Genomic DNA, 27,386 nt, shown 5'->3' with positions numbered 1-27,386 from the left:
ATCTCCTTTTTGTCTCTATGGATTTACCTGTTCTGGATGTTCCATACAAGTGGAACCTTACAATATCAGCCCTTCTGCGTCTGGCTTCTCCCACTGGAGCATAATGTGTCTGAGGGTCATCCGTGTCATAGCAGGTGTCAGCTCTTCATTCCTTCTTATGGCTGAGTAATATTCCATTGTGCGCATACACCGCATTGATTATCCCTTCATCCGCTGGTGCGTATTTGAGTTTTTCCACCCAAATATGCTTGACTATTCTGAGTAGTGCTGCTACGAACATTTGTGTATAAGGTGTTGTTTCAACATCTGTGATCTATTCTTTTCGGCATACAAGCGTACCTTGGGGGTGTTGCAGGTTTGGTTCTAGACCAGCAAATATTGCAATAAAGCAAGTCAAATGAATTTTTTGGTTTCCCAGTGCATATAAAAGTTATGTTGAGGGGCGCCTGGGTGGCTCAGTCGGTTGGGCATCTGACTTCAACTTGGGTCATGATCTCATGGTTCGTGGGTTTGAGCCCTGCGTTGGGCTCTGGGCTGACAGCTCAGAGCCTGGAGCCTGTTTCAGATTCTATGTCTCCTTCTCTCTCTGCCCCTCCCCTGCTCATGCTCTGTCTTTCTCTGTGTCTCACAAAAGTAAATAAAATGTTAAAAAAATGTTTAGGTTTATGTTTAGACAATACTGTCATAAATTTAGTGTGCAATAGTATATTAAGTGTGTCTTTAAAAAAAAGCAATGGCATACCTTCATTAAAAACTACTTTATCGCTAAAAAAATGCTACCATCATCTGAGCTTTCAGTAAAGTGTAATCACTGATCACATTCAGCCAAATATAATAATGAAAGAGTTGAAAATGTTGCAAGAATTACCCAGACACGACGCAGAGACACAAAGTGAGCAGATGTTGCTGGAAAAATGGCACCCATAGACTTGCTTGATGCGGGGCTGCCACAAACCGTCCATTTGTTAAAAACACAGTATCTGCGAAGCTCAATAAAGGGAAGTGCAATAAAACGAGGTATGCATGTATAGCCGGGAGCCGGATTGATGGGTCATACGATAATTCTGTTTAACTTTTCGAAAACCTGCCAAACTGCTTTCCATAGCTGTTTGCGCCATTTAGCGTTCCCACCAGCAACGTGGGAGGCCTCGCACTTCTCAGCACCATCCCTTCCTGACTCTTCTTGCATCAATATTTCGTTACTAAAACAACATAGTGACGGTCTACTTCCGAAAGTATGCATTGACACACACATTTCTCGAGTGCCTAGAATGTGCTAGAACGATGCCATAGTATGGGACTTAATTGTTACAACGAAACAGCGCAGTCTTCAGTTTCCTCTCGCTGCAAGAGATGGAAACCCACACTAAGCCGGTTTAAGCAAAAAAAGTGATTCATAAAACCAGAGAGTTCAAGGGAGGAAACTCACAGCAGCCTGGCACTGTCCTTTTCCCTCTGTCCCTCAGCTCTGCTTCCGCACTGGCTGCGCTTCTAGGTGGCTTTTACCCAGGATGTGGCAGAGATGGCCACAGAGGGCTTAGCAACACTATCACAAATAGAGTTCCTTCCTGCTTAGTTCCAGCTCACTTCCAACCAGCGCAGGATTCACTTTGCACTAACCTGGTTTAGGCTACCTATTCCTGAGCCAGCTGTGTGAACCAAGGGGATGGAAAGTGGGGGTGGGTGAGGTCTAGGTTGTGCGGAAGTGGTATGGACTCTATTGTATTGTAGGAGATTAGGGGAGGGCTTTCCCCTGGGAAAGGGGAATTCCTTTGGGAATTCCCAAAGGACGTGAAGAATGCTGTTGTCAGAGGGGGAGGTGGATGCATTGGCAATATTCTACCACCCTTGAGGGAGTCCTGGGGGAGCCCCAGGCCAATGCATCCTGTAACTATACTATGCTCTGGGAATAACGGAGAGAAGTCCTTTACCGCCGTGCAAGGGAAGGGGCTCTGGGAAGGCTCCGTTGAGGAGGTGATGCTGAAGCTTAGACTGAAGAAGGAATGGAATCCTCCAGGCGCACGGAAAGGACCTGGCTTGTGCCAGAGCTGAACACAGACACCTGCAAGAAACATGTAGTTGTCACAGTGATTTTTGAAGTCACAATCAAAATGCGAAAAGCATCGGGCCTCGCCTTGAGAGGGCTTTTGCTATCAGACGAGTTAAGGCCTCGCTCTACTGATCTACCGGATGTGGGGCTTTCAGTGCTAAAACCAAGACAATCTAAGGCAAACAGGGCCAATCTGGTCCCCCTATCGTTAAGTCCCTGACTCCGAGTACCTATTAGTGTGTGGCGGAGTTGGGACAAGTGCTATGGGGGTATCTGTTGCGTAAGGATGATCCCTCTGTTGAAACAAAAACCTGCCCACAAATGTTCACAGCAGCACAATTCACAACGGCCAAAAGGTGGAAGCCACCCAACTACCCATCATCTACTGAGGGGATAAACACAATGTGGCACATCCATACAATGGAATTGTATTCAGCCTTAAAAAGGAATGAAGCACTGAGGGGGCTCCCGGATGAGCTTGAAAACATTATGCAAAGGGAAAGAAACCAGACACAAAAGGCCGTGGCCTGTAGGATTCCATCGATAAGAAATATCCAGAATAGGCAAATCCACAGAGATGGAAAGCACACTGGTGGTTGCCAAGGGGCCTGAGGAGGGGATTGATGCATATGGAATTTCCATCTGGGATAATGGAAAAGTTCTAGAGCTAGACACAGGTGATGGGTGCAAAACCCCATGAATGTACTTACTGTCAATGAATTGTACACTTTAAAATGGCTTAAAGGGGCGCCTGGGTGGCTCAGTCGGTTAAGCCTCCAACTTCAGCTTAGGTCAGATCTCACATTCATGGGTTCGAGCCCCGCGTCAGGCTCTGTGCTGACAGCTAGCTCAGAGCCTGGAGCCTGCTTCGGATTCTGTGTCTCCCCCTCTCTCTGAACCTGCCTTGCTTGTGCTCTGTCCCTCTCTGTCTCTCAAAAATAAAAATATTTTAAAAAAAGAAAGAAAGAAATCTTAAAATGGTTTAAAATAGGGGTTCCTGGATGGCTCGGTCCATTAAGCATCCGACTTCAGCTCAGGTCATAATCTCACGGTTCGTGGGTTTGAGCCCCGCATAGGGCCTTCTTCTATTAGCACAAAGTTCCTCTCGCTCTGCCCCTCCCCCGCTCATGGTCTCTCTTTCTCTCTCTCTCTCTCTCTCAAAAATAAAAATAAACACTAAAAAATAAAATAAATAAAATAAAATGTTTAAAATGGTAACTTTTTTTAAATTTTTTTTAATGTTTTATTTATTTTTGACACAGAGAGAGACAGAACATGAGAGGGGGAGGGGCAGAGAGAAAAGGAGACACAGAACACGAAGCAGGTTCCAGGCTCTGAGCTGTCAGCACAGAGCCTGACGCGGGGCTCGAACCCACGAACGTGAGATCTGACCTGAGCCAAAGTCGGAGGCTTAACCGACTGAGCCACCCAGGCGCCCCTAAAATGGTAACTTTTATGACAAGTGTATTTTACCACAATAATAAAAAAAAAAAAGAAGAAGAAGAACCCCCATTCCCCAAAAGGTGTATAAACCAGGTGATTGAAAGGCAGTCAAATTTGGCTTGTAGATGAGTATCATTTGGCTGCATGGAGTTAAAAAAAAATTTTTTTTTTAATTTGTGGCTAACATATCTAAAATGAGATATTTCACATACAAAAATGTTGATGAGGAATTTATTTGGGAAAATCGAAAACTCTGCCCTATATCTGCCCCTGGCAACATCAGGAGGAGGATAGAGCAGCTGCTCAATTTTGGGGCTCAGACTCTCCGATCCCCTCCAGTCCCCTTTCCCCCATCCTTCCCCTGGGATCCTCATCTGCTCTGTTTGGTCCCCACTGGCACTTAAGTGCAGGATTTCTAATATTCGCATAAAACAATTAGAAATGAGGCAGAAAATAAAATCCAGGAATCAGGCAAACAATATGGTGATTTCCGTTTTCATTCCTTTGTAAATAAGATGTTAATGAGATCAACGGATACTGTGTCACTCCACTTTCAAAAAAGTAAGGAAGCATCCCCTTAAAGCAATGATTCATAACCTTAACTGCACATGGAGGTCACCTGGGGAACTTTAAGAAATATTGGTGCCTAGGTCCTACCCCCTCCTCCCCCCGCCCCCGATTTATTTGATCTGGAGTGTGGCCCCCTGGGTAATTCTGATGTGGAGCCAAAGTTGAGAACTTCTGCCTTACATCTTCCTTTTAGAGACTTGTCTTTTTCTGGCCTCAGATGTCACAGATCAAACGGCACACACGTTGAGAAAACTTTAAAGTTTTTAAAGTAAATATCTTTTGTTGTTCTTGCTAGCTCCCCCTACAAACACACGCTATTTTCAGCTGCTCAACAGGTATCTTGACAGACACAAGAAACCCAGGAATAAAGCATCTGTTTTTTGGAGGGGAGTCCATTGCTTCGTTACCAAAAACGGCATCGAAAGCACCTCATAAAACAGTGAAAAGTTAACCCCGTTTGTTTAATTGGCGTGCAGGACTCGAGCCCTCAGCGAGCTGTAGATGGAGGAGACCATCAGATAAAGAGCACGCGCTGTTTACCCAGGCTGGAGTCTTAATGGATTGTCATGTGAATGCGTGTGCCTTGCTCAAAGTGATCACCCCTTTCCAGACTGCAACCGTGATGTAATTGCTGACATCCTGGCCGTGCATTTTCCATGTGCCCCTGCGTGCTAGCTCTCCCACCAAGCTCTTCAACACTACAAAAAAGCATCTGCTGGCAGAGAAAACAAAACCCATTCCATAGTCCGGGGCGTGTTCAAGGCACGCTATCCTACCCTGGCGCACACCTTCCCCACAGTCAGCCCAGGTCAGAATGAAGCCCGCACCTGCCTTCCGGCTGGCGCAGGGACCATCTACTTGGTCAGTTTCATCAGGCACATTCTGCGCCTCCTCTTCATACCCCACCACAGCTGTCTGCATCTCAGGACACGGTGTTGGCTCGGCTTCCAGCACCCATCTGTGACTTGGCGGGGAGGGGGAGGAAGAAAAGAGAAAGAAAAAAGAAACGCATGTGGTGAGTGAACAAAATTGCCCACGTTGTCCTGGATGAGCCTCAAATCATCCACAATTTGATTCCCTTCTGAAAGGCCAGACTCTGAGTTTATTGAGCCTCCTTTTGTATTTGAGTCTGAAAGGCGAAACTGATGGTCCTTTACAAGTCTCTTCTGTCATTTTGAAGACTTTCCTTTTCTTTGAAGAAATGGGGAAAAAATTAGAAATGCTGAGTGTGACAGATCACAGGTTTTCCCCTGTCTTGTGCTTCTGTGCACAGAATCAGATAAATCAGTACCAGCTTAGTTTACCCGGTAAGTGGAGAACACTTTTATTTTCATCATAGGAAGTACAAATGTTGGCTTTTAGCTTTGAAGACAGGCCTAGTCCACCGTTTCAACTGAGATGGAATGTTAGTGGTCCTCAGCCCTGGGATATTTACCTAGTCCGGATTCATTTATTCCTTTATTCATTTAATTCAATTACCAATTCATTTCTCTTTTTTTTAATGTTCATTTATTTTTGAGAGATAGAGAGACAGAGCATGAATGACGGAGGGGCAGAGAGAGAGGGAGACACAGAATCTGAAGCAGACTCCAGGCTCCAAGCTGTTAGCACAGAGCCTAATGTGAGGCTCCAACTCACACACCACGTGATCATGACCTGAGCCCAAGTCGGACGTGAGCCACCCAGGCACCCCAATTTCTGATTAGAAGTGAAGGGCCTGATCTGATGGGATAACAAGAATCTGCAGAATTGGAGGGGGCGGTCGAGCCTTCACCACCACAAGCAGAGGTGAGTCCGGGGGAGGTGGCTGACCACTGCAGGGGAGAATGTTGGCTCTACGTCTGATGGCCAGGTTCAAATCCCAGCTCTGCCCCCTCCTGGCCCTGTGACCTTAGGCAAGTGATTTCACCTCTCTGTACCTGGGTTTCCCCACTTAATGAAGGTTATAAGAATATCTGTCTCCTTGGATTGTGTTGAGGATTAAATGAGTCTTGTATAAAGTGCTTAGAACATGCCTGAAAATTACATGGAGCTGCTACTGGCCCCTGGAAACAAGCCCCATCCCAGGAACACAACAGCAGAAGCACTGCTGTGTCACCCCAGACTTGCATGTATGCAGCCTTCTTCTCCATTTATTTAAAAAATAATCTATATTGGGCTAATGGGAAGATCCAGGGGTGCCTGGGTGGCTCCGTCGGTGGAGCATGATCCCAGGGTCATGGGATTGAGTCCTGCGTCAGGCTCTGCAGTGAGCGTAGAGTCTGCTTGGGATTCTTTCTCTCCTTCTGTCCCTCTGCCCTGCTCTCACTCTCTCCTTCTCTCTCAAGTGAAAAACAAATTAACGAAAAAATAAAATGGGAAGATCTGGTTCACAATTTCCACAAGCGCCACGTGCTGACCAGTTTTATCAGAACCACTTGGGCTGCTTTTCAAAATTCGCGGGGCGCCTGGGTGGCTCAGTTGTTGAGCATCTGGCTTCAGCTCAGGTCATGATCTCATGGTTCATGGGTTCGAGCCCCGTGTCAGGCTCTGTGCTGACAGCTAGCTCAGAGCCTGGAGCCTGCTTCGGATTCTGTGTCTCCCTCTCTCTCTAACCCTCCCTTGCTCGTGCTGTCTCTCTCTGTCTCTCAAAAATAAATAAAAAATATTTAAAAAAATTTGTAAAACCCCAGGTCCTACCTCAGACCTACCTACCAAGGCTCTTTGGTTAAAGTCCTGGGAATCTTTATTCGTAACAAGCATCCCATGTGATACAAAGTATGAAGTCAGGCAAGTATGAAGAGAGTTAACAAATAGTGACACCATGGAGCCTAGATATTGCTCGTATCAATGCCCGGGAGCAAAGTCTCCAAAACGTCAGCCAAGTGTTACCTTTATTCACAATTTTGGCCAGTTATTTTACAATTGGTAATAGCGTATGCTCACACTTTTCTGTAAAAGGACTCACTATTTTTACAAAAGTAAATTCATGTTATTTATTTTTTAAATGTTTATTTTTGAGAGAGAGAGAGAGAGAGCGGGGGGAGGTGCAGAAAGGAAGAGACACAGAACTGGAAGTGGACTCCAGGCTCTGTGCTGTCGGCACAGAGTCTGACATGGGGCTCGAACTCATGAACCATGAGATCATGACCTGAGCTGAAGTCAGACGCTTAACCGACTGAGCCACCCAGGAGCCCCCAAAAGTAAATTCATTTTAAAAGGGAAATTTATTTTATTAGTGCAAGTGAAAAACAGGCCTCTTGCCACGATGAGATGATGAACGTAAAAGTAAACACCATTTTTTTATGTTACGGAATTCCGCCTAGACACAGGTACCTGCTGAAGCACTGAATCTGTGGCGGCATTTGCTGAAAAGACCTCAGCAAGGGCCAGAGAGGGGGTACAGGCTCCGCAGCACCACATGGAGACCTTCTCCTTGATGACTGAGAGGGACAGAACGGAGAATAACGGCCTCGCGGAGTGATTCAGGCCCATTGAATGTTGTGTCTAAGCACCACCTGAAGCCATTTCCCAGTGAGTCGCGGCACACACTTTAGCAGAAGTGCAGTGAAGTCTTCTCCTGAAAGTCAACTGACTCCGGATTTGACCAAAACAAAACAAAACAAAAAAAAAACACCCCCAAAAAACAAAACAAAGGCCGTACTGTTCAGGACACTGGCAAGCATAGTACATGTGGTTCACATCCTCCCTCGGATGTTACTCCCAAGGGGTGAGGGGTCACCGATATGGATTAGCACCCAACTACCCACTCACCACAGCCTGTGACCATGGGCAAGTCTCCAGAAACCTTCCTTTCTACGACATAAAATGACACAGTACTTGTTCAAGCCAAGATGAAGTAAAATGATGTTTGAAAAGCCTTAACATAACAGTGACGCATGGTTGATGTTCAGTAAATGGTGGCTTTTAGAAATTACCAAGCCTTCATATTTTTAACCGTTTTTGATAGAACTCTTTGTAGAACACGATTCTACTTCCTAAATGCAGTGCGACTTGATGACTCAAGGTTATCATTTGGAATGTCTCTGCCGTCATTTTATTGTCATTGGATGCATTTCTAACACCTTCCGTGTTCGTCCTCTGGTTCGGCCATTCCACAGATGCAGGGAGCTGCCGAACAAGCCCAATGTCCACAGACAGAGACCTGGTTAAACCACAGTGAAATCACACGGGTAGCCAATAAAAACGCAAAAAGCCAAAAAAATATTTACACAACGAGATACTGCTGGTCCATCAGCAGAGTACATTTTAAAGACTGCAATTATCTAAGATGGGTGAGGATGTGGCAGATAGGACTTGCATACGCCCAGAGTGGTAATGTCAATGGACACACTTCTCCTGGAGGGCGTATATACCCTTGGGCTCAGCGATTCCATTTCTAAGAACTTGCACCACAGAATCTCTTCCGTATGGGCACAGCATTGGACGTGCAAAACCCCAAGTGCTGGTGAGGATGGGGAGATGTTAGAACCCTGGTGCACGGCTGCAGAAAACAGCATGGCGGCTCCTCAAGAAATTAAATACAGAGTGACCACGTGATCCAGCAATTGCACTTTTGGCTATACACCCACGAGGATGGAAAGCAAGGACTCAGACAGATACCTGTGCCGGCAGGGTCATAGCAACAGTATTCCATCACAAGAGGAAATAACGCGAGTGTCCACTGACCGATGAATAACAAAATGTGGTGTACAGTGCAATGCAGTATTGTTCAGCCATGAAAACGAACGCAGAGGGGCGCCTGGCTGGCTCAGTCGGTTGAGTGTCCGACTTCGGCTCAGGTCATGATCTCCCGGTTCATGGGTTCGAGCCCCGCATTGGGCTCTGTGCTGACAGCTCAGAGCCTGGGGCCTGTCTTCAGATTCTGTGTCTCCCTCTCTCTCTGACCCTCCCCTGTTGACACTGTCTCTCTCTCTCTCAAAAACAAAAATAAAACCTTAAAAAAAAATTTTTTAAGGGAAAAGAATGCAGAGAGATGCTACAACGTGAATGAAAACATTATACTAAGTTTACTGAACTTAGTCAGACATAAAAGGACAAACACCATGAATTTGAGATACCCAGCACAGGCAGATGCATAAAGGCAGAAAGGAGAACTGCGGTTGCCCAGGGCTGGGGAGCGGGCCATGGGGAGTTAGGGTTTAAAGGAGACAGAGTGTCCGTCTGGGAAGAGGAAAGATTCTGGAGACGGACAGTGGGGATGGTCACACACCAATGTGACTGTGCTAAATGCCACTGAACTAAACATGGTTAAAATTGTAAATCTTAAGTATATTTTACCACAATTCTATTTTATTTTTTTAAATAATCTCTATATCCAAACTAGGGCTTGAACTCCCAACCCTAAGCTCAAGAGTCGCATGCTCTAATGTCTGAGCTAGCCAGGCATACCTATCACAATTTAAAAAAACAATGCAAATCTAACTTAAAAAGTGTCACTTTTGAACAGAACTTTGATGCCCTGGTAACTCTTTTCTTCTGATTTCACATTCAAGACTATGTGTAATAGGGGGACAGGGGATATCACAAATCTGGTCTCAAAATAAGCAGAATGTTACTGAGTTTGTCTTTTTTTTCATTCTGTTTCTCCTATTCATCTTAATGCCCATAAAAATACTAATAGAAAACTGCTAATGTTTATTAAATAATAAGTAATTAAACAATTAGGTGTTGTGATAAGTCTGCTCTTGACAAAATTGACAGATTATGAAGATTCATAAGATAATACATGCAAAATGCATAGCAAAGTTCCTTAATTATTGTTGTTGTTCTACTTTAAAAAAAATCTGGGGGGGGGGCCTGGGTGGCTCAGTCGGTTAAGCATCTGGCTTCAGCTCAGGTCATGATCTCACGGTTCATGGGTTCAAGCCCTGCATCGGGCTCTGTGCTGACAGCTCAGAACCTGGAGCCTACTTCTGATTCTGTGTCTCCCTCTCTCTCTGACCCTCCCTTGCTGACTGTCTCTGTCTCTCAAAAAAGTTAAAAAAAATTTTTTAAATTAAAAAAAATTTTTTAATAGTTTATTTATTTTTGAGACAGAGAGAGACAGAGCACAAGTGGGAGAGGGGCAGAGAGAGAGGGAGACACAGAATATGAAACAGACTCCAGGCTCTGAGCCGTCAGCACAGAACCCAATGCAGGGCTCGAACCCACAAACCGCAAGATCATGACCTGAGCTGACGTTGAATGCTTAAACAACTGAGCCACCCAGGTGCCCCTGTTGTTTTGATTTTTATCTCATTTAATTCTCAAATCATTCCTATAACACAAGTATTATTGATAACCCCATTGTATGGCAATAAAAATCAAGGTTCAGAGAAGTTAAGTGATTTATCCAAGGTCACACAGCACACGGCAGAGTTAATACTAAAAAGCAAACTGTCAGACTCCAAAGTCTATGTGCTGAACCACTATGCTGAGAATACTTCCTCAAGTCTTCAATGTCATGAGAAGATTCTAACTGTTCCTAAGAGTGCACCAAAGCAAGTTTTCATTAATACTGACAAAGTATCTTTTTTTAAAAATATAATTTATTGTCAAGTTGGCTAACATACAGTGTATACAGTGTGCTTTTGGTTCTGGGGGTAGATTCCCAGGATTCACCACTTACAACACCCAGCGCTCATCCCAACAAGTACCCTCCTCAGTGCCCCATCACCAGTTTTCCCCTCCCCCCCACCCCACGCCCATCAGCCCTCAGCTCATTCTCTATATTTATGTGTCTCTTATCGTTTGCCTCCCTCTCTGTTTGAAACTATTTTTCCCCTTCCCTTCTCCTGCAGTCTTCTGTTAAGTTTCTCAAGTTCCACATGTGAGTGAAAACATATGATATTTGTCTTTCTCTGACTGAGGTATTATTCTAGTCAAACACAGTATATATTACTATCTTTGACATTTAATGATTTATTCAAAATAATATAGTTGAAAAGCACATAATTTAAAAGAGCCTTCTATCCTACCATTCCCCAACTTAGCTTTCATGTTCTATTCCCCAGAAGTAACCACCCCCAAACCTTATACATTTTTCCCCTGGTACGTATCACCAGCTTTCTACATAAAACCCTTAAACTACTATTTCTTGATTTATCAATTTTAGAATGTCTATTGGTTCATTTCTCCCACGCTAACACCACTCCTTACTTGCCCTCTCCTATCTCTCCAACATCATTACCCAGTAATTTGGGGGGCAGGAAATGTTTATATTACAACCATGTAATATTGTTTTCTACCAAACCAAGTAGATCCTCTATGACCATGCTTCTTTTCTCATAAAGCCCTTTGTTTTTCCTGGAGTTAATTATTGACTTGGTTTTTTCCAAGGGTTCCAACATCTCTGTCATAGGTCTATTAACTATCTGTTTTCTACATTCAAATAATCAGTTTCATGTTTTTCCTAGAGATCTCCCAGTTTTCTTCCAATCAGGACAAGTTGTTCTCTAGGGTCTACTGCACAGAATCATTTTGAATCATGCCTTTCCCATTGTCCTCTGAATTTCCTTTGCCTCTTCCTCACTTTGAATCTCCTCTTATTTAGGGTCTTGTCTCACTCTTTCTTATTTTACTCTCATTTTGTTGGAGTACATTTACAAACGTTTATTGAAAGAGGGTAAATGGGAGGTAGTTTTTTTAAAGTCCTTGCATGCCTGAAAATATCTTTGGTAATGTTACTCTAGTGATAGTTTGGGTGGGTATAGAATTCTAGTTTGGAAAGCTAGTGACTGCTCTCCCCTCAGGTATGGCACATCTATATCTAATACATTTTTTATTCCTAATGTTTTATTTTTTTTAATTCTTTATCGATTTTTTAAAAAGTAATCTCTACACCCAGTGTGGGGCTCAAACTTACAGCCTTGATATCAAGAGTTGCATATTCTACTGATGGAGCCAGCAAGGTGCCCTAATATTTTTTTTTTAAGTAAGCTCTATGCCCAATGTGGAGCCTGAACTTATGATCCCAAGATCAAGAGCTATGTGCTCTACCAACTGAGCCAGCCAGGTGCCCCTCCTTAATGTTGTTTTAATGGGTTTCTGGAAGAAGCAAAGACAAGTGTAGAGTACACTTTACCATGTTTCACCAGAAATCCCTCCAACAACCCTTTGTCTTCCAGTATTTGTTGAAATCTCTTATCCACTATTATCTCTCCTCCCATTCTTTTTCTCCTTGTGAGTTAGTACTTTCTCATCCCTTTCCTGTCTTTTAGCCAGATTTTGGAAGGAAGAGGAAATAAAGGTGTCTCCCAATATGCTGGCTTTAATTGTGAATTTCACAATGGCTTATTAAATAAAACTCAAATGTCTTGAATCATGTAATAAAATATCTATACATATGAACAGAAGGTGAGCCCTCCAAAGGATGAATGTTGTGCCCTTTTTTGTGTCTGAAGAGACAAGACCACCTTTATACTCTCCTGTGAGGTCTCTGCTCCTCAGCTGAACTTGGCTAACAGCTAAACAAGGCAAATTACTTCCTGCACACATAAAATTACAAATACAATTAGACTTGCCTTTCCTATTTACAAAATGAGTAGGATATGTGATCCCCAGATCTAAATAATATTTTTTAAATGTTTACTTATTTGGGGGAAGGGGAGGCAGAGAGCAGGAGACACAGAATGGGAAGCAGGCTCCAGGCTCCGAGCTGTCAGCACAGAGCCTGATGTAGGACTTGAACTCACAAACTGCAAGAGCATGACCAGAGCTGATGTTGGGCACTTAAATGACTGAACCACCCACGTGCTGCCTAAATCAGATTTTTGCTTTCATTTCTATTTTATTTTATTATTTTATTTTTTAAGACAGGGACAGAACGGTAGTGAAATGCACTGGCTAAAAAATTATGGATAAAATACTACTATTCTCTATTTTTAAAGAAATTTAAAAGTTTTTAAAAATCCAGACAGTTAAATGGTGACCTACAATCTCAAAGGCATAGTCCTTCCCTCTCAGATGGGTTTCTGATACAGTTTAATTTTTCTGGAAGTAGAATACTGAAACAGTTTGAAGTACAAGAGTTAAGACTTAATAACTGTGAAAACAAGTGGAAGAAAGCATGTGGGAGAATTGGAAATATAAATGCTGGTCTCGTCCCTAGCTCCTGACACAGGGCTCCTGAAACCCTTGTAATTCCTTAAGCGGTAAGAGCTCTGGGAGCACCTTTTGATCGAAAGAGGCAACTCTGGGGGCGCCTGGGTGGCTCAGTTGGTTAAGCGTCGGCCTCGGCTCAGGTCATGATCACACGGTTCGTGGGTTCAAGCCCCGCGTCGGGCTCTGTGCTGACAGCTAGCTCAGAGCGCGGAGCCTGCGTCAGATTCTGTACCTCCCTCTCTCTCTAATCCTCCCTGCTCGCACCATCTCTCTCTGTCTCTCAAAAAGAAATAAAAAACATAAAATAAAAAAATTTTAAATAATAAAAAAAATAAAGAGGCAACTCTGTGTAGCCTCCTGGATGGGCTCCTGAATGGGGGCTGGTCACTAGAAAGACTAAGCCAGGATTAGAAGCTAGGAATTTTCAGCCTCACCCTCTGTTCTCCAGAGAAGGCAGAGGGGCTAGAAACAGAGTTAATAATTAATCATGCTACATGAGGAAGCGTCCATAAAATCCCACTATTCTGGGGTCTGGAAAGCTTCCAGGTTGGTGTGCACACACCCCAGTTCCTGGAGGACAGAAGCTCCTGCACTCAGGACACTCCCAGACCTCGCCCTGTGCGTCTCCATCGGGTTGTTCATCCGTATCCTTTACCACGCCCTTTCATAAGCTGCTAAATGTAAGTAACTATTTTCCTGAGTTCCGTGAGACGCTCTAGCAAACTAACTGAACCTGAGAAGGGGGTTTCGAGAACTCTGATTGACAGCCAATCAGAAGTACAGGTGACGAGCGGCTTACAGCAGGCATCTGGGCGGGGGGTGGGGGGGTGGAGGGGACAGTCTTGCAAGACTGAGCCCTGAACCCGTGGGATGTGATGCTGTCAGAATTAGTTGTCAGAATTAGTTGAATTGTAGGACACCCAGCTGGGGTTGCAGAATTGCTTGGTGTGGGGAAAACCCCACATATCTGGTGTCAGAAGTGTTGTGAGTGTGGTAGTATGGGAGTAAAGGAGAAACACAGGAAGGAGAACTGGGTTTTTTCCCTAAACAAAGCAGTACTGGGCAGAGAGAAAAGCCCAACCACGGTGCACATCCAACAAAGCCTCTGCCAAACACACAGGACGCTCTGTGGCAATGTGCCCGTCGGAGTTGTCAGAGTTGAACCAAAGTAACGGGCTTGCATAGCCCCATCCCATTCCTGCCTCCCTCAGTCACTCCATGTGAGCTGCCCCCAAAAGAACATGACCTTGGATGAGCAGCTCTCACAGCTAAGGCTGAAGCCAAGGGAGCTGACAGCAGAGGCCATCTCTTGATTGTGTTCCCGGCAATGGGACAGCAAGTCTTTCCTTGAATTGGGTCTGGGCAGCCCATCTCTTTGTCCATCATTACTGTATGAGTCTCCTATGGCTGCTGTAACAAATCACCATAAAGAGAGTGGCTCAAAACAACATAAATGTATTATCTTACAATTCTGGAGGTCAGGAGTCCAAAATCATCTTGTTGGGCTAAAGTCAAGGTATTGGCTCTAGGGGAGAATCCATTGCTTTGCCTTTCCCATCTTCTAAAGACCGTTCACAGTTCTTGGCTTGTGACCCCCAGCCGGCAACCCAGCACTCCAACCTCTGCTTCCACTGCATACTTTTCTCTGATTTCCCTGCCTCCCTCTTTCCCTTATAAAGACTCTCATGATGACAAGGGACCCGCTGGATAACCCAGGATAATCTCTGCATCTCAAGATCCTTAACTTAATCCTGTCTGCAAAGTCTCTTTTGCCATGGAAGGTAACATATTCTCAGGATCCAGGCGTTAGGATATGAACATCCTTGGGGGACCATCATTCTCCCCACCAAAGTTACCAAAGAGATATTCTAGAGTAACTGGCAAGAGTAGCACCAAGCAGACACACTCATTCGATTCCTACATTTGTCGACAGTAAGATCTCATGTGAACCCAGAGCTTACTCTGTCTGAAGGACCGTGCTAAGTGCACAACATGAATACCTCATTTCTTTCTCTCAACGTTCTAAGGTGGGCACTGTTATCATAATCTTTATTTTGCAGATGAGGAAGTAGAGGCCCAAAGAGGTTAAGCTATTCACCTTTGGTGAAACCACTGGTAAGTGGAAGAATCCTAATTTCAACCCTGGTCTGCTTTACTCCAAAGCTGGTACCCTTGACCACGTCTTTCTAATCCTCCTTTGCTTGTTGCTAAGGTTAGGTCCTTAAGCTGCTAGACATGACCGCCTCCCATTACCCTACATGCCAGCTCAGGGTGGCACACGACAAAGGCTTGATAAATATTTGTTGAATTGAATTCCCCAAAATGTAATCTCTTGCCAGTTTCTGCATAACCCTTAGGGCATTCCCAAATTCCCATATTCTTATGCTCACGTCCAATAAACTTTTATTGGGCATTTATGTGCCAGGCACTGGGGAAATTCAAAGATGAATAAAACGTGTGGCTTATTTCCAGGAAGCTCACTTTCCAGTGAGGGAGTCATGGTTTTGACCTTGGAGCAATTTTGAACTTTCCTCCTCCCTTTTCATTCCTTTGGACAATCAGCCCTGGACATGAAGACGGGAAGCACCATTGCTATTGTTTTCAACACCTAACCACAATAGGGGCCTGAAGAATAAGAAGAGGAGGCTGTCAGTTTTGGAGCTTTTTTAAAATATTAATATATATTTTTGCTGTGCACACACATGTATGCAGGGATGATTTCAGGTTTTATTTCTCTTTGTGAAAATGGAAGGGTGTTATATATATTACTCTTACGCTTGTCTTTGCCGTTAGGAATGCATGGTGGATGTATTTCCAAACTTACTTCCTCTTCTTCATACTTCTTCCTGTTTCATTCCCCCATTGATGCTCATCAAAATAGTTCAAGTGTTTTCCCCCAAAACTCACAGGATAAGCACTTCCTTTTGTTGTGATTACAACAACCTTGAGGACTGGCGGCTCTCTCTTTTCCTAAACCATCTAGCCCCTCATCCCCAGAATGGTCTTTCCAAAGCTTGAATCTGATGGTCTTTTCTCTCCCAAATTTCCCCAATGCCTGCAGGATAAATCCAAATCTGAACTGGTTGGCCTAGCAGATTCAGAATCTGGCCCCTATTCAGCCTCACATGACAACTCTACACATATAGCTCACACCCCCACGGGCTTTCTTCATTCCACCTTAGCGGTCCTCTTGCAGACTCCCAGATGCACCAGCCCATCTTGAATCCAGGCCTTCCAGCATCCTCTCTCTCTGCTTGGACAGCTTTCTCTGCTCCTTCCATCAGGATAAATTCTACTCATTCTTTGAATTTCTGCTGAAGCATCATTTCCGTGACCCCTCTTAGCCCGGGCCTTTCTTTTCTTCCTTTCATCGTGGGTACATACATCATGCTAGAAATTAACTTAAATGTCTGTTCCGCCTGCAATTCTCTCTGCTGCTCTGGAGGATCTGCTCCCTGCACCTGCTGGGTGCCCCCAAGCTCCCATGCCAGGCACCGCACAATTGGTGGCACATTGCAGATGTTGATAAATGTTTGCTAAATGAGTGATGATGAATGACTCATGGGGAAATTTACTGCTTCTGGCTAATATACAATGCGTAGGTGCAGTCTCATGTTGAATATTTGGTTCCACTGACAATGATAAAGGGAAAAATCGCTTACCAAGGGGAAGGCACCACAGTTTCTTTTTCAAAACTACTTTTAAGAGTCATTCTTTTCTTGTGTTTATTATTTGTGGCTTTAATCTTTGTCAAACAATTTATTTTATTTTTAAATGTTTTATTTATTTTTGAGAGAGAGAGAGCAGGGGAGGGTCAGAGAGAAAGGGAGACACAGAATCCGAAGCAGGCTCCAGGCCCTGAGCTAGCCGTCAGCACAGAGCCCAACGAGGGGCTCAAACCCACAAACTGTGAGATCATGACCTGAGTCAAAGCCAGGCGCTCAACTGACTGAGCCACCCAGGCACCCCAGTTTATTTTAAATGGGTCTTTAATAAGCCAATTATCTAAAGCATTTGGGATCTGATCTAGTTGTTTGTTGTTTCTGTTGACTCTTGCTCATGGTGGATTGTTTCCTTGTGTGTTTTGTGATTTCGAGCAAACAGATCTTTGTTTGTGGGCATCTGGTACATCTAGGCTGAAGGTCTGTCCTTTCAGAGTTTGTTTAGCTCATTTCTTGGCTTGGGGGCTCCCTGTTGTGGAAATCTGAACCCTAAACCTATGTTAGTATAGTCCTGTTGTGACGAATTCAGAGGGGGCCTTTCTTTCCTACTCAGGGTCCAGAAAAAAAAGAAATAAGCTTCCTTATTATCTCCCTGTGTTGGCTGGATGAATCTTTCTAGTCTCTCCACCCTTTTCTGTAAGGGCATAGCTCTTTGAGGGTCCTTGTTTGTGTGGAGGTCACCACTCCATTCCCCCAATCTTGTCCCCTGTCCTTCGGGACTTTTACAACGGAAACCCCTCCCCTATTCCACGCAGACAATCCCTTCCAGTTTGGTTTCACCCTTTCTGACTCCTGAAGATTATCCCTTATTTCTGGTGTTATTATATTTTACCCAGCATCATCTAGATGACTATCAAATGTGGGAAAAGTTTTTACATGATCTAATCCAAAATATTAACCAAAAACGAAAACCCAGTAGACTAGTCTATAGATCTTTCCTTCATTCTGTGTGCATGAGTTTGGTTTTCTAAAAACTCACTTTGTTCTCTTCTTATTTTCTGTATATTTACTGCTTTTCTCCTATTCTCTTCCTACATTTACAACAGTTACATTACAGAACAAAAATGCCTTATGCTAATAATGTCTCATGTAGAAACTAGACTTTCTTCCCTTTAGTATTTGGCTCCTATTACTGGTTCTTTTTCACCTCCTTTCCTAACTATCCTTTTATGTAATTTTCTAGTGAACAGGCACCAAATATAGCTAGTATCTGATCCATATGTCACCTGCTAATTTAAATGTTCTTTTCTTTAAAAAAATCTATCCCAATTTTGCAGAGAAAAAAAAAATCTTGAGGTCGACAAAACTGCTAGCAATGTTTCCATACATACCATTGTCAAAAGGCTGGCAAATTTGGTAACATGAGGTGGCCAAGTTTTTAAAAATTCAGTACTAGTATTGCAAGTCATATTTATAATTTGAATAAAAATTCTAACTTGCTTAAAGCATGTTTTAGCCCTAGATACATTTCTTTTGGTCTCAGGTCTAGGCATACATGCACACAAGTATTTGTACTGATTTATGTGTGTATCACGTGTACTCTATACAGATAATATTTGCAGCCTCAGCGGGCTTAGCAGAGGGCCCATTCTAAGGGGGCCCCGTTCTAAGGCTTTTCTTCATTAATCCTGCCTTCCGTGGAATTTCGCATTTACATAACACCAAGTGGAAATGAAGTAAGTATCGAAGTAACCATGTTGTCGCTGCTATAGTCAAGGTTACACATTAGCTAACTTATAAACAAATCACTCTCGGTGACAGAAATATTAGCAACTGAGACAGCTTATAAACATAGCCACAAAACTTTTTCAAAAGGACTTTTAAAACATGCCCTTACTTATGACAGCTTTGGTTGATGAATCTTCTACTAGTCTTTTCCTTTCGGCCTCCGAAATGCTTGAAGATTTGGTAAATCCCAATTTTAAGGAGTTAGAAAGTTATCTACTGGGACATAACAGGCCGACCACACCTAAATGTGACGGCTTAAAATTACAGTCATTTTATTTGCTCACGAGTCTGTGGGTCAGGAACAGGGGCAGGGCCCAGCGGGACAGTTCTTCTGTGCCCCACGTGGTGTAGGCTGGGGTGGGCTCATGAGGGGCTGGGGGACCCGTGCCGGCCTCACCCACAGGGCCGGCGCTCTGGCCCAGGACGACTTGAACGTCTGAGGATGGCGTAGGACGCCTGTGGCACTGGCTGCACTCCCTCCTGTCTCTGGAACCTTCTGGCTTTCAGGTGAGCTCTGGAGTCCCCTCCCCTTAGCGTCCCTCTCCAGCAGGAATCCCTAGACGTCTTAACCTGGCACATGGTATTCCCTGTAGCTAAACTGTAAACTTCCAGGCCTCCTCTTGGAAGTTCCGGGATAGCGCTGCCGCCATGTTCTCGCGGTCAAAGCACATCAAAGGCCAGCCCACGAGGAGTGAGGAAATAGACTCCATCTCTTGAGAGGGCGGAGCTTCGTGCACCCACAGGGATGGGAGGAATGGCCAGAAACCATCTTTGCAGACAATCTACCACCGCCACCTTATTTATGTATTTGTAAATAATTGGCACCCATTCTTTTCATACGGTTGCTACAAATCAAAGGAGAAGTGTATTAACTACAGCTCAGTACTAGTGCTGGGATAGCTTACAGTACTTGGACTAAAGAAGTAAAGGTATTTTCCCAATATAAATATACTTAGGGCGTGGTTTTTAAATTTTTCAATGCTTACAGTGGTCTCGTTTGGTTAACAGTGAAGCTGAAGCTCAAGTCACCTGGTCCTCAGGATCTGGGGGGTCACCTTCAGTTCATAACCTCTGTGAGCACCTTCTCCCTGGTGATCGCACAAGAGTACAGGGAGGCGTGATTAAATGATCTTGGTTTTTTTTGTTCTCATAACACCATATTGCAGGCTTGGACCAACTTTCCAATCCCACTAATTGGTTTTTAAAGAAATAACACGATTTTGATTTTGCAAATTTTATCACACCAAGTTCTCCACAACCGGGTACACCAAGATCTTACCATTGAAACCCTTCCTGGTGGTAAGCAGATGGGTAATTTTGAAATATCTACGTATGGAATTAAGTTCCATGACTATCCAAATACGCCAACCATTTCCATGGCATTTGGAATTATGCAATGGAAAACATTTCCAGCGATGCCCTTTTATGTGTTAATTTTGCAAAATTTATGCTCAATTATAATTTCAAATCACCTGAGAAACAGGAGAAAATTAGACGTTGTATCAAAACCAAGAACTTATTTGAATTTAGCATTAAGAAAACATTTTAAATTAATTAATTGGCACAAATTGAAGATAACCCATGTTTAACAAGCCAGTTCTGGTTGACATTTGCCAAAGTATGACATATTGAGTATGCTGTTTTTGTCCAATGTCCCTTGAATTTAAGAACGAAATTAAAGCAGAGGGCACAAAATTGTTTACTCCCAGGAGATTTGTGAAACTTTAATTAGCTACCCCTTTAAGAAAGAAATTAACTTAAAAAAATTTTTTTTAAATCTTTACTTTTAAATGGCCTTTAAATTTTAAGACTTTTTCAAGACACGATTGTCCAATTCTCATATTAATGAACATGCCACATATTTTAATTTCCCGCACATCTGCTATGTATTTTCAGTTTGGAACAAGATAGAATTCTAAGGTGCCTCTCTTTAAAAACAAAACAAAACAAAACAAAAGATACACTTTCTCTTAAGTTGAAAGGACTTTAAAAATATATTTTGAACACCTATATCTTCGAAACACTTAAAATATCTTCAGGTTTAAAAATTCTCCACATTGCGTTGGGGCAGTGTTGGCTCTTCGATGGTCAGAACTACTATCATGTTTGATTTTTCAGCATTGCATTTAATCGAAATAAATGTATTTTTCTTATCACATTGCCATTGAACTTGGGCCAAATGCTTTGAAAGAGTGAGTTTAGGGGGATTAGAGGAACAGGACAAAATGGCTATAAATATTCTTTGTGTAGCATCTACTGTGTAATAAAGTGTTGTGTAACTCTGCCACGCAATGTAAATAATGATAGTAATTTGCATTTTCTTATTACTATTCATCCTCGAATTGAATCTACAGTCTTTTGCCAATGTTAAGGTCTATTCTTCACATCCTTACATTCCCTGGGGTCCCCGCTATGGTGAGAGAGGGGAAATAAACAGTCCCCTTGGTTTGCACACACATATTGTGTGACAGGTACGCACCCACTGCGTTCTGCCTCTGCGTTTCCATCTCATAGACCCAAAGGCGGTGTGGTCCGTGGGCGACCAGCACCAAGTGGAGCCAGCATAATTTAACTACACTTCCATCCCTCCTGATTAAGATCTGTTCCCTCTTTTTTAATCCTGATGACCCCAGGGATTCTAGCCCAGGGCAATTATGCGGGTCTCAAACTTGAGAGCATCAGGAAAGACTCCAGAAGAAGAAATATTTTTAAAATTTCACCAGCCTGGAGGGCCTGTTATTAGTGTGGCAAAATAATGCGACGGAGAAATTAACTGGACTTAACTTTCTACTGTAGGTTCATCACAAAAGACTAGGGGCTTTGGGTTTTGTTGTTTTCTTTTCCCCACTCAGTTAAGCCTCAGAGTCCAGGGGTGTTGGGTTTTGGTTTTGCCTGGCTGGGGGGAGCTTGGGTGCCCAGGAACTTTGGGACTGGGAGATGAATTATCAAAACGCCAGGAGGCGGGAGTGTTAGTGAGAGCGCAGAGGCCCCACTCCCCGAAGAATTCCACACCAGAGATGGTGAGGCGGTGAGGAGCACAAGGGTGGGAGAGAAAGCCATTGTGTGGTATCTGGGGCTTCTCAGCGGAAAAGCTGCTCGCCAGCTGCTTAGGGACCTGGTTAAAGCGCAGTTCTGATCCAGAAGCTCTGGAGTGGGTCCAGGGACCCTGCATTTCCAACAGACTCCCAAGGAGGGCTGCTACCATTGGTTCGGGACCTCGCTTTGAGTTAGTAGTCGGTGAGGAGGAGAAGGTGGGAGAATTTCGAAGGAGGGGTACAGGGAAGTCTAAGCCTCAAACTCTGCGGCAAAGGGCAACTATTCGATAGACTATTCGATAGTTTTAGCAAAAACTAAACACAGAAAGCCCTTCCCCAAATTATCTGGCCCCTTTCCCCACGACCTCTTAGGCTTCTCGAGTCACCCTAGGGAAGGGAAGGAACCCAACTCATGACTCCAGCTGAATGCATTTCCAAACTCCCTTGACTTGAGGAAGAAGAAACAGTGGAGGAACTGGAGCCATATTATATTTAATTTAGAAGAATTCAGAAACATGACATTTTTTGAGCCCATGGAGCAAATTCCTACGACTCACCCCTTCAATTTCAAAGAGAATCAGACTTAGGAATCGATAACCATTCCTTAGTTACTCAATTAACACCCGTTGGGATGATGAGTGGATTTTCCTAAACCCTGATGTGGGGCATCTGGGGGCTTCTGACAAGAGAAACTCGTTGAAAGGAACAAGTGTCCCCAAAGACCTGAGAATCCTTATCAGTCAATGACTTTGCCGTGGTCACCAAAGAAGAGGGCCCTTCCTCTCCTCACACTCTTCAAATTGCCCTTGGAGATTTTTCCCTCCCTCAAGTCCTTGCTCTTCATTTAAACACGATTCCACCAGGACAAACATGTTCAGGAGAAAGACCCAGTTTGATTTTCTTCTGCCAGCATCTTCCAAAGACAGCCTCGCATCCCATTCTCCCATAAGAACAAATCTTAAAAATAAACTAAGGCAGTAAGTGCTGTGTCCAAAGCCAAGTTTGTTCCAAAGCTGAGAGTAATAAAATCCAGGGCTCCCTTTCCCTAATTCGATTTTAAGAGCAAATGCCTTTCGTTGGTAATTCTGTTTGTAACTTCTGATCCTGCCACCTCCAAGGCCTGCTCTTTTATAAAGCACTCCCAAATCTGGTTCTGATTACATAAGAAAAGGGGTTCTTGTTATGTTTTGTTTTTTATTTTTTTAATGTTTATTTATTTTTGAGAGAGAGAGAGAGAGAGAGAGAGAGAGAAAGAGGGCACACAAGCAGGGGAGGGGCAGAGAGAGAGGGAGACACAGAATCCAAAGCAGGTTCCAGGCTCCCAGAGCCGGCCCAGGGCCTCAAACTCATGAACCTCAGGATCATGACCTAAGCCGAAATCAGACACCCACCTGAGTGAGCCACCCAGGTGCCCCTACCTAAGAAAAGTTTGTGCCTATGCTCATCAATGTCACAATTCACAGAGAGATACCAGTTTGACTTACTCATAATCCTTCCAGAATGTCTAGAATCTAGGCATAGTGTGAGGAGTGACTGCATCTTTTGCCTGAACATCTGTCCATGAGAAATCAAAACTCACAAAGTAATCCAACGTTTTGCTTGACCAGCAGTTTTTTTTTATTAGTTGTCAATGTTTATTTACATAAACATCAAAATTTCTTATTTTCCTTAAAATATCAGAAGCGCTGGCAACATCTGGAGGCTGTCCCTCATGGCTGAATACTGGCATAGTGGACACTCGTGATCCTTTGGCCACGGGTATCCGAACCCCTCCCCCATACTCAAGGAGACCCTCAGTTCACAAGTCTTGGTGGGAGGCGGATGTCGCTTCCCGACATTCAAGCTGCATACCAGGGACTCACTAGCATGTGACCTGGGCCTGGACAACTACGCATGTCTCCCCAGGCTTTTAATGGGGCACTAGTTTTAGTTAGCATCCAGTGCAGGAGAGAACTGGTGAATTCTTCCTGACCGCTGAATCAGTGAAAGCGACATTCAGTTTCTAGGGGCAGCGGGATGGTAGCCTCCGAAGGTCAGCCGTGGCTGTGCTTTCCTTGCTGGCTTGGTCCTGTGGCCTACTTTTGACCATGGTTTCTGTTCCTTGGGCCGTCTCTGTCCCATTTGCCAAGTCGGGGCCTCCAGTCTTGCGACTGAGGGTGAGCCATCCAGTACTTCCTTTCTACAGTCCTGTCCTGCTTAAATCTTTCATCTATAAACTCCCGCCACTCCAGAGGCAGGGCGCTTTCCACCCAGCCCTCTTGCTTTATATATTAACTCCCAGGCTGCTTAGAGACATGTGAGCTTGTAATTTTGGTCTTTCTTTCTCATTAAAGCTAAAGATTACCCAGGGCAAGAATCCACAGAGTTCAAACTGGGAAAAGTTTCCCAGGGCCTCCTCTACCCACCCCCCCATTTTCCCTTACATCTCTTTGGGCAGAATGGGTCACATGCTCACCTGGAAGCCAATCAGAGGACTAAGATTGCTGTGATTGGCTTAGGATAGGCCCTAGTTCAACTTTGGCCCCGTTAGAATCACCTGGGAAGCTTTTTATTTTTTTTATTTTTTATTTTATTAAAAAAAATTTTTTTAATGTTTTATTTATTTTTGATACAGAGAGAGACAGAGCATGAGAGGGGGAAGGTCAAAGAGAGAGGGAGACACAAAACCGGAAGCAGGCTCCAGGCTCTGAGCTAGCTGTCAGCACAGAGCCCGACGCGGGGCTCGAACCCACAAACGTGAGATCTGACCTGAGCCGAAGTCAGAGGCTCAACCGACTGAGCCACCCAGGCGTCCCCTGGGAAGCTTTTTAAAACGCCAATTGCTGGTCCCACCCCACACCGAGGCTGAATTCAATTGATCCGGCTGGACTTCAGGTATTGGAATTTTGTAGAATCCTCAGATGATTTTAATGCCATCCCTGTCTCTAGTCCAGCCCCCTACCCCTGCCCATATTACAAATGCCAAGACTGAAATCCGAAGGCATTAAGTAACTCACCCAAAGGACAATACCTTCGATTAATAACAAAAACAAAAACAAACGAACTTACACACGCACACACACTCACTCACGACATTAAACGGACACCTTTGTTCTCCCAGCATACGCATGTGAGTAGCATTCTCTTTCTTAGAAAGTGAAGTGATCAGATGCTGGGGGACTGAGCAGCAGTAGAGTGTAGGGCAGTGGCATCAGATTTCCCTGGAGGGCGTGTTACAACACAGATGGCGGGGCCCACCCCCGGAGTCGCACATTGAGTGGGTTTGGGTGGGGAGAAGAATAATTAACATTTCTAACAAGTTCCCAGGGGATGCTGCGGCAGGTCCAGGGACCACACTGGCTTAGCAGCTGAGAATTTGGGCTGTAGAGTCACACCGTCCTGGTAAGATCCAGTTGTACTGCTTATACCGAGTCACAAAACCTGCTAAACTTTTGGGCAGGTGACTTAACACATCTATGAAATGGAGCCAACGATAGTTGTTGCTTTGACTTATCACAGTAACTGAGTGGGTATAATAAATAGGAAGCACTTAGAACAGGTCTGGCCCATGTTAACTGTCTAATGAACAGTAGCTATTATCATTCATTCATTCATTGAACAGTGATTAATTGAATGCTTCCTTTGAACCATGCACAATTCCAGGCACCAGGATTCAGCGGTGAATTAATCAAAGCCTTGCCTCCCAGTGAGCTAACAATCCACCCGGGAGGCACACATATATGACCTCATGAATATATAATATCACTCAGAATTCTGCATTCCAAGCAAACTGAACAGCAGGTGCACACAGAGTTTTATGAGAACTTGGTCCAGTCTCTTCCAGCTCAAGGAGATGGTAGCACATGTTTCTAATGCAAAGGCCCCTTAGCAGAATGGCTATATATATGTAATTTATATTTATATTCACATAGATTTAAAAACATATATTACGTGATATGTATTATTTATATATCATATATTACATCAATAACATACTTAGGTATAGTCAATATTAGATCGTTTATGTTTTAATGTTTCATATTTTTATATTCATATTTATATTTTATACTTCATAGGGATAGGCTTACATGATTTTGGAGGCCAGGAAGTCCCACGATCTGCTGTCTTCCAGCTGAAACCCCAGGAGAACTGGTGGTGTAATTCCATCTCAGTCCAAAGGCCTGACAATCACGAGCGCTGATGTCTGAGGGCACGAGAAGACAGACGTCCCAGCTCAAAAAGAAGGCACATTCACCCTTCCTCTGCCTTTTTGTTCCACTCAGGGCCCCAGTGGATTGCAGGATACCCACCCGCACTGATGAGGTGATCTTTACTCAGTCCACCCATTCAAATGCCAATGTCTTTCAGAAATGCCCGCAGAGACACCCCCAAAATAATATTTTACCAGCTATCTGGGCATCCTGAGTCCAGTCACGTGACCCATGAAATGAACCCTCGTGGGCATAGTCACAGCAGCCAATTCTTGAGTAGGTTTGGCTTGAGAGGAAGCATTTGAAACAAGAACAGGGTGGGTGGAGAGTGTGCTAGAAGGAAAGAGAGAGTAAGGAGGCAATGTACTGGCTGCTTTACGTGTGTTCCTTAAGCCTCACCAACACCTGTGGAGCAGAGACTACTGGACAAGAAGAGAGGCAAGCTGGCCAAAGCTCAGCGGAACACGAAGGGGCTGAACAATCAAAGTCAGAGTTGGCTGGGGAGGAAGCAGAGAGTACGGGCGCTGTCACCGCACAAGCCCCATCTGACCAGATTCAGATGAATCCTCAGGCAGGCGCTAGGGTAAAGGATAACTGCCATCAGGTATTTGTCCCAGTGTCCCTCCACTGTGTTCCTAGAGCAGGTGCCAGTGATGTGATAAGGTGCAAGGAGCGGCTACTTCTGAATCAGAACGCTTCTGATCCCAGGCCAGCCTCATCTTGTCTCCATGCTGTCTTTCTCAAACTTAAAAATAACAACAACAAAAAATAAAAAACCAAAAAGCCAAAAAATAAAACAAAACAAACCCAAAACAAAACAAAACAACCCTCCCCAACTTTATTATGGATAATACTCATTGCTGGGAAATGCAGACCAGCAAGACAGAAGAAAATAAAAATGGTCCATAATCACCTCATCTCAGAAAAAAATAAAAACACTAACATTTTAATACTGATTCCCCGATCTTCAGATCAGGGACCCCGCCCTCTGTGCTTAGTAACTAGCCCTGCCCAGTTACACATATTAACCTAACTGGAAGTTATTTTTTGTTTTCACTCTGGGGTTGTTTCTGGAGCTTGGTTCTCTAGATTTTTGTTGGGGGAGGGACATGGATTTGGGCGGTAGACTGGAGTTGTGTTTTGGAGTCCTTTATCAGTTCGAAGTACTCACCTCCCAGCTTTGGGGTCAAAAGGTATTTTGAGCCTTTTTTCCTAGGGCATCTATATTCAAGAACTGGCCCTATCCTTCGGGGTTGTTTTTTCCACCGGAATTTTTTTTTTTTTTTTTTTTTTTTTTAGCACCAGCTGCTTTCTCTGTTGCTTTGAACGGTAAGTGTTTGAACTTTGGTGGTGGCTGGAATTGGCATTGGCTGAGACTTTAGTTCGTTACGATGACTGGCGGCTGGGGGGGGAGGGGGCTTGCCTCTCCAGGTCCCCCAGGCCCCCGGGCTCAGGAAGCCCAGCCGCACCGGCAAGAGGGCAGCGCGGGCCTAGAAGGGCGGACCCGGAGGGAGGCCGGCAGCGGGCGCCTCCCGGTACCCTGGTAACCGGCGCCTTGGCAACG

General features: G+C 44.2%; 1 long non-coding RNA gene across 4 annotated transcripts; it reads right to left on the bottom strand.

The window, feature by feature from the left end:
• Window positions 1-1,935: 1,935 nt before the first annotated feature.
• On the bottom strand, window positions 1,936-27,364 carry LOC115277983. 4 transcript variants are annotated; one of them, XR_003902621.1, is made up of 6 exons: window positions 26,994-27,364; window positions 26,017-26,155; window positions 25,700-25,815; window positions 19,584-19,685; window positions 4,891-5,027; window positions 1,936-2,062 (listed from the first exon to the last, which is right to left on the bottom strand). It is a non-coding gene; the product is annotated as an uncharacterized LOC115277983 (long non-coding RNA). The 4 variants fall into 4 exon arrangements; XR_003902620.1 differs by lacking the exon at window positions 1,936-2,062 and having other exon boundaries at window positions 4,206-5,027; XR_003902622.1 differs by lacking the exon at window positions 1,936-2,062 and having other exon boundaries at window positions 4,206-5,021.
• Between the last annotated feature and the right edge of the window lie 22 nt (window positions 27,365-27,386).

This window comes from Suricata suricatta, chromosome 14 (assembly GCF_006229205.1).
Source record: "Suricata suricatta isolate VVHF042 chromosome 14, meerkat_22Aug2017_6uvM2_HiC, whole genome shotgun sequence".
NCBI classification, from domain to species: domain Eukaryota; kingdom Metazoa; phylum Chordata; class Mammalia; order Carnivora; family Herpestidae; genus Suricata; species Suricata suricatta.
Note: the sequence above shows the minus strand (reverse complement) of the source record. Positions and strands in the feature narration are given on the sequence as shown.